The sequence below is a fragment of the Mauremys mutica genome, chromosome 5 (assembly GCF_020497125.1).
Source record: "Mauremys mutica isolate MM-2020 ecotype Southern chromosome 5, ASM2049712v1, whole genome shotgun sequence".
NCBI lineage: Eukaryota > Metazoa > Chordata > Testudines > Geoemydidae > Mauremys > Mauremys mutica.
The window spans coordinates 15,973,344-15,998,211 of record NC_059076.1 but is presented as its reverse complement, the minus strand read 5'-3'; the positions used below and the strand labels follow the sequence as shown (position 1 = coordinate 15,998,211).

Here is a 24,868-nt window from a genome sequence, read left to right as displayed (position 1 = left end):
TGGCAACCATTTTAACAGATTATGGAGGAAAAACTTAAGTACAAAGTGAGCACACTTTTCCTCTAAAATTACTTTAAGAGTTCTGTTAATTTACATACTAAAAGAAACTATTCTGACTTTCAGTCATTGTTTCCCTCTTGTTTGATTACAGGGTCAATGAATACTCTAATGATATTAGGAAATAGCTTGGATAGATCTCAATTGATTTTTTTTTATAAGATGTATTACACAGGACATATCTGCATTCTGAAAGATGCGACACTACAATCTGTTTTGCTCTTGCACTAACTTTTATCATATTTACAAAAGCGGGCCCCAGAGACTAGTTTAGGAGTAGTAAAATAGATGTATGCCCTTTTAAACAAACATCACTGAAACAGATACTAATTAACTACTGTAGTACCTAGGAACACTATTCAGAACACAGAACAAAAAGATGGTCCCTAAAAATGTATCTTTGTGGCTGCTGATCAAAGTAATTCACTGAATTGAATGTAATGCAGAACTGAAACTAAAAAGGCCAATGTTTAAGTGTTACCTTAAAGCTTACTCCTATGAAGATGCATATAAATACATATTTCTCTCATAGGTACTGCCTACTACATTTACCCAAGACAAATGGGGTACAAATATCATCTTAGTCTCTGTCCAGACCATGCACATTATATTTTCAGCCTTTAATGAATGTGTTATGGATTTCTGATTACAAAAGTCAAATGAAACATAGCTCTAAAAACCAAAAACGTCCACTGCACTGGAACATCTGGACTATACTTTGATTTGTTGACACAAGAGTGAAAAATACCATGCTGACTAACAGGATGCTGTGTCTCAGTTACGTTTTGCAGAGGAAAGAGCTATTTGGGTAGAAAAGCTTTGAAGTTTTAAATGTTCTGAAATTTAAAAGTTTGACATTAGATGCCTCTTCCTCCCTCCCTTCTGATTAAATTTAGATCATCATCATTTCATCAAAGCTATTTTTATGCCCCACATAAAAACTGAGGATAGTCTAAGGTTTAAAAAAACCTCTGTCTGCTTCCCTCAAATAGGCTGGAAATAGTCCAATATTGACATTTTTTAAAGATAGGTTACACAGATTCTTTAAACAAAATAATGGAGTCGGCTCTAACAGACAAGTTACAAGTAGTTATGGCATAAACTCAATTAAACTCCAATTTATTAATAACTTGTGTTATACCCTCACATGGTTGCAGGTTTCCATTACCTTTAATTTTCTTTACAAAATATAAAGGCCAAATACTCCAGGGAAAGTGACATCTTGCACAAAAAATTTCACATAGATCTATTGCTCTGTTATAAATCACTCTTAAAACATGTGTATAAATTTCTGTTAGCTTCCTATTTGTTTTCAGGAAGTGAGGTTCCCCGGGCCTGGTCCTCATTTCTACTTCCCAACAACTCCTCCACTGCTGTACTTCCTGGTCTAAAAGAATGAATGCCCTTTACCCAATAGTGTGTGGCCCAAGAACTACTTTAACTCTTTTATTGTAAACAATTGAATTGGGATGTGTTATGTAGCATCTTTATTAAATGACCTGGACGTAGAAATAGAGAACATGCTGATCAAATGTGCAGATGACACAAAGCTTGGGCAGGAAAGGGTTTGCAAATACTTAGCTGTATCCTCCAAAAAGTCAGAGGGATTTTGATAAATTGGGAGAACTGAACGATAGACAACAAAATTAAATTCAGCATAGACAAACGTTGGGTGCTTAGGGAAGAAAAATCAAATGACCAAATACAGAATGGGGGATAACTGGCTTGAACTAAAGCATGTCTCACAAATGTGTGGATGGAACTCCACATAGGTGCTCTGCAAATGTCAAGAAAACGTATTTCTTGAAGTGATGCCATTGACACCACTTGTGCACTTGTAGAATGAGCTCTCACCCCAGGATGGGGAGGAAAATTAGACCGCTTATAGAAGAGTAAGATACAGTAAGAGTAAGATCAAGATCCTATGAGAGGAAACAGCTTGACCTCACACACTTTCAGCTATGGCAATAAATTGGGAGATTTTCTGATTGCTTTTGTTCTTTGCAGGTAAAAAGGACAGGGCTCGTTGCATAGAGGGAATGAAGTCTCCTCTCTTTTTCGGATGCAAGTGCTTTTGCGGATGGAGGGGGAACACAGGTAAGAGAATTGACTGGTTCAGGTGAAACGCTAAAACTACTCTGGGGTGAACTTTGGATGTAAATACAAAACTTTGTTTCTATATAAAACAACATAAGGAGGGTCCATCACCAGTGCTCCAAGCTCACCAACTCTCCTGCTGAAATCACTGTGATCAGGAATGCAACCTGCACAGATAGGAGACACATGGAATATGTAGTTAGTGGTTCGATGGGAGGCTTAGTGAGCTCCAGAAGAACTAAGTTTAAATCCCATTGAGGAGTAGACTTCCTTACTGGTGGAAAGGTTCTGATTTGACTCTTACAGAATCTGGTAATCAGTGAGCGAGCGAGAATTAAGTTACCATGGATGGATTGATGCCAGGTGGATCCATAAAGACTTGATGGGAAGACTTGCTGTTGTTTCGAGGGAAAGAAGATAATCCAGAATAAGGCAATAGCCACAGCCTCTGGGGATGAAAGCTTCTGCTGTGTCCAGATAGAGAAACACTTCCACTTGGCTGCCTAGAATTTTCTAGTGGAATCTTTTCTGCATTAGAAAGAAAGCTTTGCAGACTTCAGAGAGCTTCAAAACAAGGATGTTGTAGATTTGACACCCATCCAAAACCCAAGCCCTCTGATGGAGTGCTTGGGATGCTTAATTCTACCTTTCTCCTGGGTCAGGAGATTGGAAAAGGACTGAATGTTGATTGGCAACCAAGACGACATGGGAACCAATGTTGTCTGGGCTGTTGGGGGCAATGAGGAAGTCTCGTGCCTTGTCTTGATGAATTTTCTGTAAGACCCCAGGTAGGAGCGGGAAGGCATAGTTCAGATACAACCATGGAAAAAGGAGAGCATCACTGTGACCCAAAGCACCCTTGTGTTCACTCCCTAAACACTACTGTAGTAATCTTTCTATAAAATACGCCTTGTGAGGTATCATTCGAAAACTAATAACTTGCTGGTCAATAATATCATGGTGAAATATATGTAGCAACATTATATGCAAAGTCATAAATTCCCCCTATATGATGTTATTGGCACATGCTCAAAACAAACAGTCCTGTCCAGGCACAAGTTGTTAAACATGTCTATCCTAAACAAAGGAATATGTGTTTACCTCATTTGACATATAAATAGTAAGCCAGATCATCATGACAGAAAGGGTGGAAATGGCAGGGAACAGAACAATTTGCATTTCAGCAAACACAAATGGTGGGGAGGGGGGAAGGAGCATGGAGCCTCCTTCACCAAATACGATGTCACCTTCCCCAATGTTTGAATAAACTTTGACAGGTATGCTCCCACTTCAAAGATTCAATGGATTATAAAAGAAAGAGGCAGAGAACCTTGCAGAGACAGGCAAGTTTTCCTTCATCTAAGAAGACAAAGGCACAAGAACCATATGGAAAGATCAAGACCAAGGGGAGAGTTAGGCCTTGTATACCCTGCCACTTTACCGCTTAGGGGTGTGAAAAAACACCCCCGAGCGCTTCAAGTTTCAGCACTGTAAAGTGGCAGTGTACACAGTGCACCAGCGCTGGTAGCTACTCCCCTCATGGGGGTGGGTTTTTTACAGCACTGGGAGAGCTCTCTCCCAGCGCTGGTGCCGCAACTACACAGCCACGTTCAAGCACCGCCACGGCAGCGCTTTAATGTTGCTAGTGAAGAAGACATACCCTTAGTGACTATCTCGCTGGAAGCCTTGAACCAAAACTTGCTAAATTAAACTTTAGACTTTTAGATGTGTGTGTTCACTTTTATTTGTTTGTAACCCTTCTAAACTCTCATACTTGAACTCGTTTAAAATCCTTTCTTTTGTTGTTCAACTCGTTTTACTATTAATCTAAACCAACAGTCTTGTGTTCATGCTAATGTGAATGTCAGCTCCACTTACTGTGGTAAACTGCGTTTGTCTCCGTAAAAGGAGCAAATGAGTCATGTTTCTCTGAATTGTCCAGGAGAGGGCTGGACATTGCAGAACACACGGTTTTGGGAAAATTCAGGACTGGGAGTGGGCTGGGTTCCCCCTGCAAGTAGTAACCAAGGCTGGTGGAAACAAGAGAGGGGCTGTGGGGCTGTAGACAGGCTGCTGGGGGTCATAACTGCTGAACCAGGGCTGTCTAGAACACAGACACTCAGGGTGTAACCTGCAGGCTGGTTGTGAGTGGCCCAGCTTGGAAGCCACAACAGCAAAGCATTGTGAGGCACCCAAGGTGACAGGGCAAGCGGTGACCACCTCTCACTGTGCGCTTTCACGTTCAGGTGTGCGGTCTAGACCTGAGAGCGAAGATCTAGGGCCCCTCTGGAGCAGTATATGTTGTACTTTCTGTTCATCTGAGAGGCAAGCAGGCCCCTTTTGAGAGTTCCCCACATAGCAAAAGTACTGTCTATCACAGAGTCACATAACTCTCAGTTGTGCTCAATAACAAAGTGTCGGCTGAGGGAGTTCATCAGCATATTCTGATCCCCAGGAAGGTAAACAGCCAACAGGGTCATTTGATTGCTGGTTCACCAATTCCATAAGGTGATTGCTTCTGTGCACAGAAGAATAGATATTGTTCCTCCTTGCTTGTTGACTTAAAATATGGTCGTCATATTACACAATATGAGGAGGACACAGTGACATTTAATGAATTAGAGAAAACCTCTCTAAGCTTTCCAGGCTGCCCACTATCCCAAAATGTTGATATGCATCCTGATCTCGGGACATTTAAAGTGCCCTGCGCGGAGCAGTTGTCTGAGGGAGCCTCCCAGCCTAAAAGGGATGCTTCCGTAATAATCATCCAGTCTGGTGAGGGGAAAAGGAGTGGCACGCTCATGCACATCTGACGGGGATCTCTCCATTAACAGTAGAGACGAGGTTACCTTGGTGTGGGCACAGTTATTATGGTATGCATGGACTGTCTGCTTAGTGAGAACACTATTTGAAGCCACGCTTGCAAGCAACAAATATGGAGTCTGGCCAATGGCATGACATAAATACATGACTCCTTATGTCCCCTGAGAGAAAGGAATTCTGACTGGTGTTTGAAGGTTGCTCATGACCTGATCTATGAGGCCGTTCATTATTTGGAATCTGTCCCTCAGCAGATAAGCCCTCACTGTGACTGAATTTAGGGACACACTGATGAAATCTAAAGTCTGTGCTGGAAGGAAGGCAGACTTTTCTAAATTTCCCTTTCCTAGGGAAGTCACAAGTTGGAGCACTGACAAAGCTGATTTGTAGGCATCTTGACGTGGCTTGGCAATGAGAAGCAAGTAGTCATGACGGGAAAAAGGTGAAGCCAAGACATCTGCTATGGGCTGCTACTACCAAAGAGACCATGGTAAAGAACCTGGGGGTAACAAGGCTGAACAGGAGTACTTTGTATTGAAAATGGTCAAGGCACAACTTTGAATCTGAGAAATCATCTGAGTGTGTAGTATTTTCACTTGGACATTCACACGTCCTTCATACTGAGAGCTGTAAACCACAAACCCTTTTCTAGGGATTGGATTATAAAATGCCAGTAACCATGCAAAATTTCTGCTTGCGAATAAAGCAGTTGAGACAGCAGAGATTGAGGATGGCCTCCCTCCACCCTTCTTTCTGGATACTAGTAAGTAAGGCGAGTAAAAACCCCTTTCCTTGGTGATGAAGAGGTACCCATTCTATTACTCCTCGCTGCAAGGAGGATTCTACTTCTCGTTTGAGACTGGCCCCGAAAATTCTGGAGGGGGCTTGGTGGGGGCAGGGAGGGAAATTCGATCGCATAGCCAGAATGGATATTTAGAACCCACTTGTCTGTTTTTGCATTCCTAGTGTGGGAAGAGGGTATGTGGGAATCCGTAAGTGTCGGCATCATTGGTTTGCACTCTCCAACTCCCATCAAAAATAGCATTTCAATGGAGACTGGGATTGGGACAATGATGTTTCTGCAGAAGGTGCAGGGAAAATGAACCTGTTGCCTTTTATGGGTGGCTCACAAGGTCAGGGGTAGTAAAACTGTTGAGCCATCAGTCTTGGCTTGTATGATATCATGTAGAACTTTCTCTTCGGGACAAGTGCACATATCCCCAGGGATCAGAGAGAGTGACCCTCAAGTCCTTTAAAGTATGTAAAGGCCCATCTGTCTTCTGGTTAAGCACGAGAGTTTCATCAATGGGCAGGTCCTCCACAGTGTTACAGACCTACCCGGGAAACCTTAAAGCATGAAGCCAAGATTTAAGGTACATTACAATGGCAGTAGCCCTTGTCCTACAAGATGTATCTGCTGCATCCACTGCTGATTGAAGAGTGGTCCTGGCAACCAACTTGCTTTCCTCAATGAGAGCCTGAAATTGGTCTCTATCCTCTTGCAGAAGCTTGTCAACAAAGTCCATGAATGTAGAATAGTTCAGGTGATTATACTTGGCCATCGGGGCTTGGTAATTGGCTTCTCTGAACTGAAGACTAGAAGAGCTTCCTTCCCAATAAATAGAGTTTTTAACCTCTTTATTGACTGGAGTAGATCTAGGGTGTTCTTGTCTAGATCTCTCTAAGGCAGCCTGGATATCCAAAGAATTGGAAGCATTATGAGAAAAAAGAAAATCCACCCCCATGGCTGAGACAAAATAGCATTTTTCTGCCCCCACAGGAAAAGGGGCACCAGTGGCAGGGGTACACCAGACTGTTCTAGCTGGTTCCAGAACGCCATCATTAAGAGGAATGAATGACTTATGGAAACAATGTTGTTTTTACAAATGAAATAATAGTATTGCTCCCAAAATCAAAGCCCCAAATGGTTGCAAAACCAGCTAAGCTGGCATCTAGAAATTAAATTAGATAATACTACCCCACTGAATCTGAAATTACGGATACCCTATTTGAACCCTGAAGTTAGATCATACCTGCTGTCCAAAACTACAGACCATTCAGCATGGAAAAAACATGCTATTAGCTCCTAATCAGCCTTTATACTTGGCAGTACTATACCTGTGTCATAAATTTAAAGAAGCGTAACTACACTGTGCATGTGCTTTCGATGAGTAAATGAATGATCAGACAATGTCTCCCATCCTCCTTCCTACTCTTACTGCATTATATCTGAAATTAGATAAGAGTTCTTAAGGCAGGGACCAAATCTTTTTTGTACTTTGAGCACCTAGCATAATTTTGGGTGCTGTAAATTAACATATGGTTATATTTTAATTTTGTTTAATATACTCAGTGAGCAATGTTTTTACATTTTGCCTCCACACAGGGTCATGCACAATGACAGTTCGTTCCACAACAAAGTTTGAGTGACAAAAACAAAAATTACTGAGATCAGTTAATTTATCACACTTTACTGAGGAATAATTTCTCAAGTTAACAATGACAGTAACACCACTATCAGACATTACTATTATATAGCCCCACCGTACAAATCCACAGAAGCCTATTATAAATAACTTCTGTAACATCTATATAATCAGAATACAGTTTCCATAAATAGCTCTGCTCATCAATCCACAGAGCAGCCATGGAACCACTTTATGCATCAGTCTTGCAAAGTTCTCCATCACAGGAGTACAATTATAATGGCAAACAGTAGGCGTAAAGAAAACAAAAACAAAGTCATTTTTATATAAAGCAGAGAACTGAAAAATGTTTTTGCAAACTAGATTCTCAGTCATTTGCATACGTCTCCACGTCTCAGTGATTGGTTTTGCTAGCACAAATCCTTATATCTATTCTTTCGAGACTAGTCAGTTGGTTGTTATGGTACAGCTTTTAAGCAGACAATCATCAGCAGGGCACTGACTCCATTTCACTGAAGGTAGCAAGATTTCTGCTTTGTATTACAAAATTTTGTTATGCAATCTGAAAGCTGGGGAATGGGAAAGAAAAAGTGCTCATTCTTATAGTACATCAGCAAAATGTTGTAATTTAGAAACCAAAGCAATTTCTTACCTGCACATCGCTAGTGTTGATGTGTGCAACACAAACTAATACTGTGCAAATTTCCAGCTGTGCTTCAAGCAGTGCTTACTATGAGAAAAGTGGCAGATAACAGAAGACTACCATCTGTCTAATAGTTACACACAGACTCATTCATATTTTTAAAAATCCTTATTTATATTTTAAAAATCTTAAAACCAGTTGTAAAAGCAATTTCCACACCTACCTACCAAGACCGTGCTGAATTAAAGACTTTAAAAAGAATATGAAATTTACTGCATTTTCCTTGAGGTGACCGCACAGGAATTTTTTGGCCTGAAAGGGACAGTTTGTTTAATTAGTGGCAATTGTTTAAAGTGTTGCAAACAGCTCTCTTAGTGGGAATTAAAAGGTGATCAGTCTATGGACTTTGGATATCGTTCTCTCTTTGACAAATGCAAGTAGCTTGAGAGATCAAATGAAGCCTAGTTAAACTTACTCATGCTTTACTTTTTACAATATGTACCTGGAGAATATGTACACCCCTTCATTTTCAGTTTAAAACTCTTTTTAACCAAAAAAATCCTGCGTTTTACAAGAAGTATTTTTTCCTCACCGATTTTCACCCTACTTTTCTATCATTCAAAGATATTAAAAAAAACTTGTTTCATTAGGAAAACATAATACATCGCATAAGCTATATGTATGATGATAATACATTACTCTGTGTGTATATGCAAAGCTACCTGTTGAAATAAGACTATGTATTAGTATAAAACAGGGGTTCTCAGGACAACTTATTTGATGGCCTCAGAGTGCAGCCATCAACTCTTGCTGATGCCGCGCTCACACTACTTCCTAAAATACATAATTAGTTTTAGGAAAAATAAATAAATATGCACATATACACGTCCAAATCATTGTGATTTATTTATTGCTACCTAGCAAGTCTGTTGTGAAAAGTGGTATTAAACATACAAGTATCACTATTCACAGCAGACTTACTCAGCCCTGCCAAGCCTGGGGACAAATTAAACCCTGGAAGAGGGCGGGGGGGGAGAGAAGAGGCAGCGGTGGGACAGAGACACAAGCTGCATGACGGGAGCCTGAAGCCCCGCGGCCAGAGCCTGCCACCTCACCACCCCAGGGCTGAAGCCCAAAGGCTGAGCCCCATGCGAAGATGGGGAACTCACTGGCTGCCTGCTCCTCCAGCGTTGTGCCCCAGGTGTCTCCAGAGGGGGGCAGGCCCAACCCCTGCTGGCAGTCCCAGCAATTAACACCAAGACGGTGCATCCAGGAGCAAGAGGGAGAAGGAAGGGCTTCTGCTTTGTTCCCTCCCCCAAATCATAGCCCAGGAGGCTGTGGCCACAAAACAAGCCCTTGGTGGCCGCATGCGGCCACAGTCGTTGCATTTGAGAAATGCTGGTCTAGAAGATACACACAACAAACAGGCATGCAAACAAGCTCTGAAGTGTGTGCACATCTCAACATACTGATGAATCTCACGCCCACCACATGCACACTGCAAGCTGTCAGCAGATAACAGTTTAAAGATCTGACACACTAAAATGGGGAGAAAATGAAAATCTGAATCAGAACACGTTTCAGAACATAAGGAAGTATTCGAAAGTTTAAAAAAAAACAAAAACAGGAGAAAAAGATGAAGTGGAGTGTATGCTCTGCAAATGGTGTGGCCCAATTATTAAATGTAAATATTTATAGGCTAAGAGTTCTAAGTCTACAACAGTAAACTGTTTATTCAAATGAAAAGTTTTATTTGGGGATTAGAGATGTATTATTTTCTTGAACTCAGAGGTAGCATTGTGTTTTGAGTTCTGTTTTAGTTCAGCAGCAAACCACACTGAATTCCATTCATCAAAGCATTTATCTACTGAATACTTCCCCAAGTCCTTCCATCTACCAAAATAAACCCCGATATTTACACACAAAAATTATTAATAGTTTTTGCATCAATTTTCACCTGTTTTACAGTAATACACACTGATAATATTCCTGAAAAAAATAAATAAAATAAAAACTGAAAACAAAGGGCCTTAAGAATATGCCATTTCAATTTAGAAATAAATAATGGAAGCAATACAGCAGTGTCCTTTCAGAAAGGCTGCTAAAGACATTGCTTGTTTTTCCAAAGTAATGTCAAAATTGTTGAACACTGCAATGATTCACATTTCTTAGCAAAAATTAAGAATTTTTCATTTGTGTCTTAAAGTTTTAACTTCTCTTAAAGTTCCAGTATGAAGTTACTTGTCAATCTGTAATTGAGAAAAGACCACAAACGGTATTTATGCTGTATCTAGAAACAAAATTGCAAGTTACTAACTATGATAAACACTAGCTAAGTAAGGATAGGTCTACACTTACCTGCCGGGTCGACGGGCGGCGTTCGACTTCTCGGAGTTCGAACTATCGCGTCTAGTTCAAACTCCGGACGCGCTCCCGTCGACTCCGGAACTCCACCACCACGAACGGCGGTGGCGGAGTCGACGGGGGAGCCACGGACTTCGTTCCCGCGGCGTCTGGACGGGTGAGTAGCCCGAACTATTCGCGTAGCTGAAGTCGCGTACCTTAGTTCGACCCCCCGCCCTTAGTGTAGACCAGGCCTAACTCACCTAGTGAAACAGTGAAGCTGGCCTCTGAAGCACAAAGCTCATGGCCATTCCCCTTCTCCTTCAGACACTGGGAACTTATGTCAAAAATAATGTAAACTTTCAGAACAAAAATGTTTCTAGAACCTTTTTGTCGGAAAGAAAAGCATCCAACAGCGTACATTTATTATTAGTCCCTGATTTCCCTTTAAAGATCATAAGTTATTCACAGCCTGCACTCTACAGTTGGCCAGAGAAGATTTATAGGACTCGTGAAACACACAACTGCAGGGTCATCTTTAAGGGGAAGCAGGACATGGAACAGCAGGTAAAGGGTAGACCAGTTTATATATGTGGGCAAGAGAGGGGATACCCAAGCTGAAACCAATGCTAGTATGACACCTGCAAGTTCCTTCCTAGCTTATTGCTAATTATGCCCAGAGTTGCACAGGACTGAAAGCATCGGCAGAAGACTATGGAGTTGCACAGGTATAAACAAAAGCAGAATCTAATCTGCACAATTCATTAGGGATGATGTATGAATAGGAGATAATGAACTTTAACCTCCAGCTTTTAGGTTGAGTGTTCAGGTCTGGCAAGTTACAAAAACTTGTCAGTACACTGAACAGATCTACTCTGGAAGTCACTGTCAAGAACTTCTTACCAGATGTTGCAGGTCTCCGATTTTACAGAGAGTATAATTGTAAAAAAAAAAAAAAAAAAAAACCCTGGTATTTTATATTATTGTAACTAGTCAAGGATTCCAATTTATTTTAAAAGACTAATTCTGCAGTTATGCATTAGTAGCACAGACTTCATACAGATTAAATGTATTCATGTACAATCAGAACATTTTTCTACTTTCTACTATCTCACAATATATAAAAATTTGTCTAAGAATAAAACATGCAATTTCTGCTTGTGAGAAATAAAAGCTAAATTCAGGAAGACTATCCAATGAAATCTTTTAATTAAAAAAAACAAACTCATTTTGAACTATTTATATATCTATTTAACGCTTAAAGGTGGGGTGAGGGATAGCTCAGTGGTTTGAGCATTGGCCTGCTAAACCCGGGGTTGTGAGTTCAATCCTTGAGGGGGCCATTTAGGGATCTGGGGATTGGCCCTGCTTTGAGCAGGGGGTTGGACTAGATGATCTCCTGAAGTCCCTTCCAACCCTAATAATCTATTATTCTAATTATCTCATGGGATTCATGGAAGAACGTGGATCAAAATACAGCAATGTAATGTGAAAGCTGCCATAATTCTGGCAAAGAATCTCAGGGAAAAATTATCCCATTCAATCATCATCCAAAGGTCAACGTTTCAGTACTCAGTACCTTATGATTAAATTTCATGGAAATATAGGATGGTTCAAATATATATTTCATAAGTATAAGTTAGTTCTACTTGCCTGCATAATTTCAAGTAAACCTAATTCAAATTCTTCATAATTTGAATAAAAATACAGGTCAATTCTAGGATACCATTAGGCATGCTGTCAAACCCTATTTGATAAATACATTTCTTACCAAGCCATATAAAGTAAGACCCTGTTATGACAACCATTGTGTGTAGTCCTACTTCAGTGGTCCCCAAACTTGTCCCCGTTGCGCCCTGCTCCCTCGCCCATAATGGAACCTGTGGGCCCCCTCCCCTGGGAGCCACGGCCTGGGAGCCAGGCTGCAGCTGGAGTGAAGCTGGGGGCAGCCCTGGCCCAGGCCTCGCTGTCCCTTCGTAGCCCACAGTTCGGGGCCCACTGTCCTATTTCATTTTAATATATTTTAGCACAACAAAGCCCATGTTTTATCCCAACTAAAACCTTATTAGTCCCTATTATGGTGCATGATCCCATGATATTAATTTAACGGACTTCCACATTAAGTAAAACTTTCACCCTCTATATCCACCTTTTAATTACAAAGGCAAAAAATTTTTATCAGGAGACAGTAAGTATTTCAAATGTAGCTGTATGCTCATTATTCACAGAACTATACTTTTTATCATGTTTCAGATCCCCCTTCACTAGCCTGATGGGTAAGAAGAATTTCTCTCCACAGAGACACTCTTTTTCCATGCCAAGGAGGAATTCCATATCTGTACTATCTCAATACAGATGTAAACCTCTGAAGTTATTAGACCCAGAGTTCTTACCATTCTAATATCAAACTGGTCATATCAGCAAAGAGTTAAGGAATAAAACTATTTGGACTGTTGAATACCAAGACTGAGTGGTCAGTTTAATGGTGTTCTGAAATAAACGTGAACACACCCAATGCAACAAAGTTAAATTTTTCCCTATAATGAAGTCATAATACCTAAATTTGTACATATCCTCTCTTCGTTTTAACTTAGATTATATATTTTTAGAAATCTACAATAGATGGTTAACTTTAATACAAATTATCTAAATTTTCAAATACATCTTCGTAACATAAAGCTAATCCTTCATTTAAAAAAATTCCTGATGCAAAAATTAAAATGGTCATAAAAAAATCATTTAAACCTTAGCAACCTTTAGAATTATATAGTACAGGCAGAGCCAAAAACTATTGCTGCTACTTTTGTGAAGTTTATTGTAAAGATTCAGGATGATGAATTCTTGTTATGCAAGCTTGATTATTTTAAAAATCTATAAAGTTATAGGGCCAAATTCTTGGCTGGTGGAAACATGTGCAGCATGCATTTATACCAGCAGAAAATCTGGCCTATTTCAGTCTTACAGTTCTTTAAAGGTCAGAGCAGTATAGCTCAACAACAGGGATCCTTCTTTATCCCAGCCCAATCCATTTTTCTTAGCACAGCAACTGGCACCATAACAGCAACAACACTGCAGAACCATCCACAAAAGTCCCGCAATGCTGACCATTTCATGTACGGTAAAGTGGTATATTTGTTTTCATGTTACTTGGAATTCATGAGAACTGAAAAATAAGTATGATCGCAATTCACACCTGTTCTGTTAAAACAGGACAAGCTAAATTTTCTTGTTCACACACTTCTAAGACCTGGCAAGTAGGAACTGTGTTGGTATAAAATTCTTAACAAGTGTGGGGTTTTGGGTTGTGGGTTTTTTTTGCATATTACTGATCTTATTTCGCTGATATACTCAAAATGCATATTTTTTCTCACTGCTGACAGAAGGGGAAAGCAGAAGGGTCAGACTGTGATGCTGAAGTGGTATAACACTGCATCAATGGCTGGCACCAACAGTCGTCCTGCTGCAGGGACACCTGCATTATTACTGCAGTGTCACCATTTCTACTGAATATAAAAAGAAAGTGTTGGTGTGTATGCACACAAATCTCTCCTCTCCACTGAGTACAAGGAAAAAGATACAAACAGCTACACAGGTGGTCAAGTTGGGAGGAAAAATAGCTGTATTCTAACAATTGTTTCTGCATCTCAAATACACCACCCATCTCGTCTGACAAGCTGCAGCTCTTATTCCGTGAGACAGACAACAGCACCAATGAAATGAAGCCAAGCTTCTGGCATCAATTTACCAGGATGATCCAAAAAATTCTAAAAGCTTAGTACAGTCGAACCCATTTATGTCGACCTCGGTTAACTTGCCAATCCTGTTAAGTCGACGGTTTACAAGTGGAACCGCCAAACTCCCTCTTTGGCTTATGAGTTTCTCATCCGTTATGTCGATTTGCCGAACCCTAATATCTCGAGCCCGTCCCCGACCCACCGTGTCCCCAGCCGCCGGCTCCCCGGCTCTCCAGCCGCGCGGTTCCCCAGCCGCCCGCTTCCCGCGTCCCCAGCCGCCGGCTCCCCGGCTCTCCAGCCGCGCGGTTCCCCAGCCGCCCGCTTCCCGCGTCCCCCGCCGCCCGGCTCCCCGCGTCCCCGACGCACCGTGTCCCCAGCCGCCCGCTCCCCGGCTCCCCAGCCCCGCGGTTCCCCGCTTCCCCGCCCGCCCCCGCATACCCGGTCCCTGCCTGTCCCCGCCCGCCTGGCCCCGCATACCTGGTCCCTGCCCGTCCCCGCCCCACATACCTGGTCCCGGCTTCTCCTGCCGCCCGCCCGCCGGCTCCGCTTCCCCGCCCGCCGGTCCCCGCTTCCCCGCGCCCCACCGCCCCGGTCCCTGCCTGTCCCCGCCCGCCCCGCATACCTGGTCCCTGCCCGTCCCCGCCCCACATACCTGGTCCCGGCTTCTCCTGCCGTCCGCCCGCCGGCTCCGCTTCCCCGCCCGCCGGTCCCCGCTTCCCCGCCCCCACATACCCGGTCCCTGCCTGTCCCCGCCCGCCCGGCCCGCATACCTGGTCCCTGCCCGTCCCCGCCCCACATACCTGGTCCCGGCTTCTCCTGCCTCCCGCCCGCCGTTCCCCTCTTCCCCGCACACGCATTCCATGTCGTTCCCTGTCCCCACCCGCCCGCCCGGCCCGCATACCTGGTCCCTGCCCGTCCCCGCCCCACATACCTGGTCCCGGCTTCTCCTGCCGCCCGCCCGCCGGCTCCGCTTCCCCGCCCGCCGGTCCCTGCGTCCCCGACCGTCATAACCTGTCCCGGCCTGTCGCCGCCCGCGCGCCCGGCCCGCATACCTGGTCCCTGCCCGTCCCGCCCCACATACCTGGTCCGGCTTCGCCTGCCGCCGCCCGCCGGCTCCGCTTCCCGCCCCCGCATACCCGGTCCCTGCCTGTCCCCGCCCGCCCGGCCCGCATACCTGGTCCCTGCCCCTCCCCGCCCCACATACCTGGTCCCGGCTTCGCCTGCCGCCCGCCCGCCGGCTCCGCTTCCCCGCCCGCCCGTCCGTCTGTCCGCCCGGCTCCGCTTTGCCGGATCCAGCCACGTGCAGGCAGCGCGGTAAGGGGGCAGGGAGGGGGTGGGGGGGGATAGGGGTTTATCTCGATCATTGGTTATCTCGATGGCTTTTGGCAAACCCCTAGGCCGTCGAGATAACAGGGTTTAACTGTATATCCTGGTGCTAGTGTGAGACAATTATGTGCTTGTCCATACATGACACGTGAAGCTTTCTTGCTGAAGTTACTTTTGCAGTTAAGAAATATTTGTCCGAATACACAGATAATTAGTGAGACACTCCTTAAAGCAGGCAGACAGTTCCCCAGCCCCACCTTCACATTTATGGAGACAAAGACTACAATGAAGGATCCCATGTGCCCAACAGGATGATTTTACTCTTAGGAAACTGCTGAACCCTTGCAGGATAATTTTTTCCCCCTCAAACTGCCTCCCATCATCCCTTTGAATGAAAATTTGGACTACGCTTTTAAGAGAAATAAGTTTTATTTAACATGCTTACACTCCAATCTTATATTAGTACAGATTTACAAACCCGGTATATGCAATTTAAATCAATGTCATGGGTAGGACCCTACCAAATTCACGGTCCATTTTGGTCAATTTCACAGTCATAGGATTTTCAAAATTGTAAATTTCATGATTTCAGCCACTTAAATCTGAAATTTCAGTGTTGTAATTGTAGGGGTCCTGACTCAACAAGGTGTTGGGGGGCAGGGTTGCAAGGTTATTGTAGGGGAGGTTGCGGTACTGCTACCCTTACTTCTGTGCTGTTTCTGGCAGCACTGCCTTCAGATACAGTATTGCCACCCTTACTTCTGAGCTGATGCTGGCAGGGTGCCTGGCCAACAGCTGCCGCCCTCCAAGCACCCAACTCTGACGGCAGCGCAAAAGCAAGAGTGGCAATACCTTCCCTAAAATAACCTTGCGACCCCCCCTGCAACTTCCTTTTAGGTCAGGACCCCAATTTGAGAAACGCTGGTCTCCCCTGTGAAACCTATACAGTATAGGGTAAAAGCACACAAAACACCAGACTTCACAGTAGGACACCGGATTTCACAGTCTGTGACATGTTTTTCATGGCCATGAATTTGGTAGGGCCCTAGTTATGGGTAAGTCAGAAAACATAAATCTGAGAGAAAGATTTTATAATTATATTAGGGTTTGAAATAGGTGGTGATTAGGAAACATCATAGCAAACTGTGTTTGGGCCTGCCAAAATAACCAATTTCTGCAGAATGTAAGCTTTAGTTTGAGATGAACAATTTGAATATAAGACAATATACTGTACTTCCAGTAACAAAAGAATCTGCTAGCCTGGAGCTTGATTGACAGGTTAACCACGCCTACATAGGCCCTTTCTACTGCTAACATTCTTAGTTCCGGTGTTCAAACTGCTCTCCCTAAATGAGCCCTGAAAGGCATCACAGCAAATCTGTTACCTGTGTGCCAAGCTGGAGAAGTCAGGCTGTGAGCCCTTAGGTTTTGCTGGGAGTTTTCCCTTCTCTACTATCCTGCTCCCTTTCCTCCACTCCCTACCTGCAGTCCTTACCTGGACCACGGTCCACAGGATTAACATTGCAGCCAGAATGTTAACGTTGATGCAGACATGCTATGCTACTTGAAAACATCAGGAGACGGCCCAATCTGAGGTCTCTGCTGATCAGAGAGGGATGTTACGTGGATAGACTGAATCTCCTCATGCAGCCTTCATTACCTGAAGTGACCAGGCAGCTCTCTACAGAGTAAAGTCTAGCAAACACGGACAAATATAAGGCATGTGAGACATGTGGCCAGACTAGCTGAAGGGGATCTACCTAGCACCTGCGAACTTGCTGCCCTCATCCTCTGCACTGGTCACCCAAATCCAGCAACACACTTGGACTCCAGTAACCCTGACTTCTCAGAATTGTCCTGCCAAGCAGCACTCGTCTGCTTGGAGATTTATGTTGCTTAAATGAGTGTTCGTGTGGTCATATTACAGTCCATGACCAGCTCCTTACAGCTATTATACGGATTATTCTTGGAGAGAGTCTACACCTGAGACTCCTCTAGCTAACCAGACACTTCATTCAAATATACTACAGTATCCTGGGAATAAGCCCCTCCTAACAGACACAAATGGCTTTTTGGATTCTTCCCTGTCCTACCGGGGCTTCCCTTCTAGTGAACAAACAACAAAGCTTCCCAAAGATCTAAAAACTAAAGGTCTCTGCCTCCTCCTCTGCAGAGTGTGAATCTTCTTCCTTGGACTCCTGGAGACTCAGAATCCAAATCTTTTGACACTCAGATTTTGATTACACTGGTTGTACAAAAGAGAAAAAAATCTCAGGGCCTGAGTCACTCCTGCTAAGGTTCCCCATTAGAAAGAACACTTAACTCTTTGGAGCAGGTAGTGAGTACCGAATGGCTCAGTCGGAGAAAGAGTCCACTCTGAGCGGCTATGTTAAACTGCTCAAAATCCCTATAGAAAAGCACAATAGATTTGACTCCGTCTTTATAAGGTGGACCTACAAGATCTCTTCAGTTAAGACCATTATTCCTGTTAAGGCTGCTATTGTCCCGAAAGAGCTCTATTTAATCTTTGGTCCACTGGGGCTTACTTAAAAAGGACTAACACTAGCGGTGTTGTGCCTCCCTCATCCTATCTTACAGGCAAAAACAAAGCTTGTGAGTAACTTTGGGAAAGTGAGCTCAGGGAGGAGGGGAAAAAAAGAAAAAAAAAAGATATCTAAGCAGCTTCTTTCCCCTACCTCCATCCAGGTTTCCCTGTCATTGCCTCTGGCCTGGATCCTATACAGGCGAGTCGCATCATACATGCATTTAACTTACGCAAATTCAACTATACACGCTCGGCCAAAAAAAAAAAAAAGATACCTGTAAATAGTGTGGGCAATTCCACCCAATGAGCGTATGCCCCGGAGGGAGCGTGAGATGGGAGACGTGAATCTGCTGTTCCCTCAGTCGGCCTCAGTTCCCATGTGCCTCTCATAGTGTGAGCATCTCGCCACGCTGAGTGTGATTCTAGTGTTTAAAGATACGTATTTTTTTGTACAACATGGCCCCTAAACGCAAACCAACTATTTCATCTGGTGTTCAACCGAAGAAACAGCGATCTGTTCCAATGCTGGAGGAAAAACTGTGTTGGACTTATTGAGACGGTATGTCGGTCTCCAAACTGGCACGTAAATATGTCCGCAACGAATCTAGCATCTGTGCCATCAAGATTCGAGAGAGAGAAATTTGTCAAGCAGCGGCATCAAGTGCTCCAATAACTGCTAGGTGACAAGCCAGGTGCGTGATAAGACTTTAGTGAAGACTGAAAAGGCATTAAACTTATGGCTGGAAGACATGAACCGTAAACGTGTGCCTATCGATGGCAATACATTGCGAGAAAAGGCTCTTAGCCTCTACGTGTTGTTCAAACCTCCTGCCGAAGGACAGCCTTCTGACGAGAAGGAATTCAAAGCCAGCCACGGTTGGCTTAACAGTTTTAACCGCCTCAACCTCAAAAAAGTGCAGACTACTGGTGAAGCTGCCTCTGCCAATGAAGAGGCAGCAAAAGCCTACCCTGAACAATTACAGAAAATCATAGAAGAAAAGGGCTATCTTCCAGAACAAGTTTTTAATGCTGACAAGACTGGGCTCTTCTGGAAAAAAATGCCCAACCGCACTTATATTTCAAAATCAGAAAGACAAGCCCCTGGCTTCAAAGCAGCTAAAGACTGTGTTGTTTTGTGGCAATGCAGCTGGGCATTTAATAAAGCCGGGCTTGCTCTACAGGGCTGCACATCCCTGGGCCCTAAAAGGCAAGAAAAAAAATCTCCTGCCTGTGTTCTGGCAATCAAATAAGACGACTTGGGTGACAGCAGCATTATTTCTGGATTGGTTCCACAAGTGTTTCATTCCGGAGGTCAAACGGTACCTCGAAGAGAAAGGACTCGACTTTAAAGTGTGGCTGTTCATAGACAATGCTCCTGGTCACCCTGCAGCACTCTGGTTTGCACATAATGATGTCGAAGTCGTCTTTCTCCCCCCCACCCCCCATATCATCTCCATCCTCCAACCTCTGAACCAAGGCGTGATTAGCTGTTTCAAGGCCATGTACACGAGGCTTACGTTCTCAGACACGTAGCACTATGGATGCTGATCCCAATCTTAAATGTGATGGAGAGCTGGAAGTTCTTCAACATTGCCAATTGCATCACTTATATTAAACAGGGAAATGAATGCAATCAAGTCTGAAACAGTCAATGCATGTTGGCAAAAATCTATGGAAAGAATGTGTGAATGATTTTAAGGGTTTCCCAACCATTGACAAAGAAGTGAAATACATTGTTCAGGTAGCCAGGCAAGTGGATGGTGATGGCTTCGTTGACATCCTTGAGGAAGAAATTGAAGAATTAATTGAGAGCCATAGAGAAACATTGACTAAAAAAAGAGTTAGAAGAACTGATCAAATCATCTACAGAAGATGAACGGACGGGAAGAGCCAGCAAGATGGAATCTTCATAAATTTGCTGAAGTATTCCAAGCAGCAAAACACTAGGGACCGAATGGCTGGGCAGCAGTTCTGCAGAAAGGGACCTAGGGGTTACAGTGGACGAAAAGCTGAATGAGTCAGTGTGCCCTTGTTGCCAAGAAGACTAATGGCATTTTGGGTTGTATAAGTAGGGGCATTTCCAGCAGATCAAGGGATGTGATCATTCCCCTCTATTCAGCACTGGTGAGGCCTCATTTGGAGTACTGTGTCCAGTTTTGGGCCCCACACTACAAGAAGGATGTGGATAAATTGGAGAGAGTCCAGCGGAGGGCAACAAAAATGATTAGGGGGCTGGAGCACATGACTTATGAGGAGAGGCTGAGGGAACTGGGATTGTTTAGTCTGCAGAAGAGAAGAATGAGGGGGGATTTGATAGCTGCTTTCAACTACCTGAAAGGGGGTTCCAAAGAGGATGGATCTAGACTGTTCTCAGTGGTAGAAGATGACAGAACAAGGAGTAATGGTCTCAAGTTGCAGAGGGGGAGGTTTAGGTTGGACATTAGGAAAAACTTTTTCACTAGTCGGGTGGTGAAGCACTGGAATGGGTTACCTAGGGAGGTGGTGGAATCTCCTTCCTTAGAGGTTTTTAAGGTCAGGCTTGACAAAGCCCTGGCTGGGATGATTTAGTTGGGTTTGATCCTGCTTTGAGCAGGGGGTTGGACTAGATGACCTCCTGAGGTCCCTTCCAACCCTGAGATTCTATGATTCTATGAATGATTTAATTTCTGAATATGATCCCTCTATGTAACAAAGCCTCAAAATCACATGTAGTATTGCGGATGATTTGAGACCATATCAAGAAATGTTTGAGCAGCTCAAGAGACAACAGCAACAGTTGCCGATCATGTTTTTCAAGGAAAAACAACCAGCAGCAAATGAGCCTACGCAATCAACTTCTCGAGCTGAACCAGAGCCAACCATTTTGTCTATGACTCGCTCTCCATCACCAAAGCTCTCCGACATCTTTGTCTCCTGGATTGACATCAAGCTCTGATAACCCCCTTTATTTTTAAGTAAAGTACTGTAAAACTTAGTTTGCATATGCACTCTATCATATACTGTACATTATTGTATACATTATACATATTACTGTACAGGGTTGTATACACAAAACCATTGTGGAAGCCAGTAAATAATTAACAAGGATTTGAAGAGATCTTAATGAATGTTAGTTAGCAAGAGTCAGGCCATACTGTAACCTTAATGACGTAAGACTTGTAGGAGCAAAGATAGTGCGAGGCGACAGGACAGGAACTGTGTACAAAGTTATTACGACCTTGCAATCACTAACCAAAATGCAGGCTTGCTTTTTCTAGGATTGAGACAAATAAGATAAGCCTTTTTGCTATGTATAAACAAAATGTAGTTGTTGCTTTTTACTGTCTGTATTATTGTTAGAAATTGTCTGTAAAAGGTATAAAGGCTTGCTGTGATTGTTTACCAGTTGAGAGACCTGTCCAGGACTGGGGTGACCCTGTGTCCTATGGCACTCTCTCCCTCCATGGTAATTACTGGAGAAATTAAAGAATTTGATTTTGCTGCACCTAAACAATAAAAGCGAGAACTTACATTTTCTTCGACAATTTGGGGGCTCGTCCGGGATGGCAACGCCCACGGACCCACAGACGGCTACTACGGATCATTCCCCTTCGAACCCCATGGCGCCACATGAGAGGTATGAGACCTTTTGAAATCTCTATTGGGGTATCGGAGGAGGACTTTCCGTGAGGATGTCTGTCTCTGTTGGGCTCACGCCATCTGAACTTATTGACTGTGCAGCAGGATCAGATGCAAAGTGGTATTGGGGAGAGGCCCCAATAAGGTTAGTTTATAGCAGTACTGGGAACTGCTGAGTTGGCCAAGGTAAATGCATAAGGTAATGCATAAGGTAAATGCATAGGTAAATGCATTAGAATGCACCGGTGCTGAGGGGTTTTTACCGCCTCAAGAGGGGTTGTCATACCGCCTCATGGTATTGGTCCGGACCAGGTAAAGATGCATCATGGTTAAAATAAAAAAAAAAAAAAAAAAGAGATAAAAAGGTTAAAAAAAGAAAAAAAGAAAAAAGAAAAAGGAAAAAAAAGAGGACTTGGTGTGTGTGTGTACACCAGTGTGAGTGGCTGTTACCGGGCTAGCCCAGTAACTAGTGGATCTTTAGGAGATCCGACTCACGGTGGGCTGACTCAGCCTGGCATAGTCCGGCGAGGAAGCTGCCTGGGTCTAGGGGTGTGTGAACCCATCTTCCCTCCCCTTTCCCTTCCGTGTGGGCTACTGACAGTCTAAATATTCCACCTTACCCCCTAAGGGTGCCCCAGCATATTACATGTACGTACATTATGGTCCTAAAACCTGCAGGTATTTAAATGATTGGAATCTGTACACGCGTGAAAATTCATTTAAACAATGCCCATTAGAAGGTACCTTCAATCTAGATAAGATCATATATCTCAGTGGAGCTTTAATCACAGAGAAAACCTCTGACACAGTGTGAGCAATTTGTCTAGGAACGGGTTAATTTGAAATTCGGCTTCACCCAGAGATAGGAGAAGTTGTTTTGTGTTCAAGGTCGAAAATCAGTGCGGACTATGCTAAGTGCAAAGGAAAACTGCTTTGCACTTGTGGAACATAGAGACGGGCAAACCGAAGGCAGTACAGATTGCGGAATTGGAATTATATTTGCAAAGCTTAACTTCCCAGTGAGACATGTGTGAGTATTAAAGTGGTTTAAGGCTTGGGGCATTCATGTTTTTTCTGTGTGAGGTGGGAGCATTCCCAATACTCTCCATTGTTGTTTTATTATTTTTAATGAAGCTTTAAAACTTGATATAGAATACGGAAACACTATTTGGTTTTGGTGCATTATTTAGCTTTGGCTTTGTTTTGTTTAACCGGTTACTGATGTTTTTCTGCTCTGTTCATTTGGCCGTTAGGTGTGTGAGCGGAACTGAACTTCTCGTTCGTAATTCCTCAGGGTGGAAGCCATGTGTGCGATGAAGCTCTGAGGTTGTCCTGAGATTTTTACAGTCCCGCCCCCCCGTAGCGGACAATATAATAGAAGTAGAAAAATTTGGCTTAGACTGTAATTTTCTCTGCTTTCTGTGTAATTTTCTTTTCTGTTTAAGTGTCAGCAGACAAATGGGTGGGTCTCTGGGTAGACCCCCAAAGGGGTTTGGATTATGTGTTAAGTAAATGGCCATGTATTTTTGCCCAGGTGGCAAGCCTTACTAGGGAGGACTCGGGTAGTCTTGTGAGTAGAAATGTTTTGGGGAAAAGACCAGTAGGGTAGGGCTAGTTGTGAAGCCCACCCTCCTAGCTAAACTGGTAGTGGAGCAAATTGGTACAAAATGGAAGGGACGGCTCAGCAAGAAAAAGGATCGGGCCCAGGCGAGCAGGCAACAGACAGAGTGATTGGACAACAGGTTGGAAACTTTTGAGGGTGTAGTGGAATAAAGGAGTAAGTGAATATAAGCATGAGAATTTCAAATACTCAGAAGTATATTTGGAATGGTGATTTGAATTGGTAAAGTGGCTGTTGGAAGGGAAAAGCAAGTGAGGACAGTTTTTTGGTGTCTTTGAAATGTTTGTAAATAAATTCAGGCAAATAAATTTATTGGATTGTAATAATTTGGCTGTGACCAATTTTGTTAAATCAGTTGAAGACTGTATACAGTACTATGTAATGATAATTTTATTAGGCTCTACAGGCACTATAAGTGGTGATGTTTTCTTTCAGTGTTTAAAAGCAGGAGTTAACAATAGGAAAGCAAGCCGGAAAGCATCTGTGATAATGCAAATTAACTAACTGATAAGGTGGAGGCCGCTGAAACCAAGGCTGTCTAAGAAACACATACGAGAAAATATGGGGTAATTCCTCTGTTTTGCCTAGAATCAACAAGAGTATTTGTATATTTTAAGTATTTAATTGCCCAGACGGGGTGGACCTCTGTTTTTGTTTTTCAGATAATCAAAGAAAACTAATGCCAGCTGCACAGCATTCAACGTACCTTGATTTACTGGCACAGTAGAAGATTATGTTGTGTGTTCTATGTTCTGTCTTGTTGTGGTTTTTTTGTGGCCAGAATTGTTGTTTAATATTTTCATGAGATGGTCTGATTTGATATCAAGCGGAAATGTTGGATTGAGATGCAGATACTTGTTTTGTTCAATTTGGAATACAAAGTGTTTGGTTACATCAGAAAATGTGATATACTAGAGTCTAATACATTTTCTTCAAGTAAGAGACAGAAACTACATTGGCCAAATCTTTTAATTGAGAAGTGTTGTTAAAATTTGCATACTGACAGTCTTTGAAAGCGAGGACATGAAAAGTTAACCCACTCCCCATATTGTACAAGGGATCCTTCTGGCTACCTCAGACTTTTAGCCAGAGGGCTGGGGATGGTGGATAGCTATTGGACTAGAAGTTATATTAAGTGAACTTCTCAAAGTGGGTGTGCTTGTCCTGGCTTGTTCTTCCAAAGTTCTGTAATAAGGTTATTTTAGTGAAAGGGTATATGTGGCACACATTGAATGATAATACTTCTGTACTGTATAACAGTACTGTTTATGTGTTCATGGTATGAAAAAGGTGTATAATTGAAGAGTAAAAGTTTTCTTTGTAGGTTAAAAAAAAAAAAAAAAAAAAGCCAAGAAGAGAATGGCTAACATGCGCTGGCCCCATTCACGGACACCGCTTGGCTGCCTACCAAGAGAAGGGGGGGGGGGGGAACGCGGGGACAGTGGAACACCGGAACGGGACTTACAAAAAATGAACTGGCCAAGATTTGTGCTGAGACACACTTAAAGTGGCCAGATGCCCTTCCTTTGGCACTGATGTGTATGAGAGCCATTCCCAATTGAACGACTGGACTCAGCCCTCATGAAATTTGACAGGACACCCAATGCTGACTACCAACTGCACCCCCACTAACCCCAG

General features: G+C 43.3%; 1 protein-coding gene and 1 long non-coding RNA gene across 5 annotated transcripts in view; one reads left to right on the top strand and one right to left on the bottom strand.

The window, feature by feature from the left end:
* ANKRD17 (ankyrin repeat domain 17) overlaps nucleotides 1-24,868 on the bottom strand; it is a 119,665-nt gene that overhangs the window by 76,755 nt on the left and 18,042 nt on the right. The window lies entirely within an intron of this gene.
* Nucleotides 22,427-23,943, top strand: LOC123371328. Its single transcript, XR_006579764.1, has 3 exons — nucleotides 22,427-22,639; nucleotides 23,666-23,796; nucleotides 23,893-23,943. It is a non-coding gene; the product is annotated as an uncharacterized LOC123371328 (long non-coding RNA).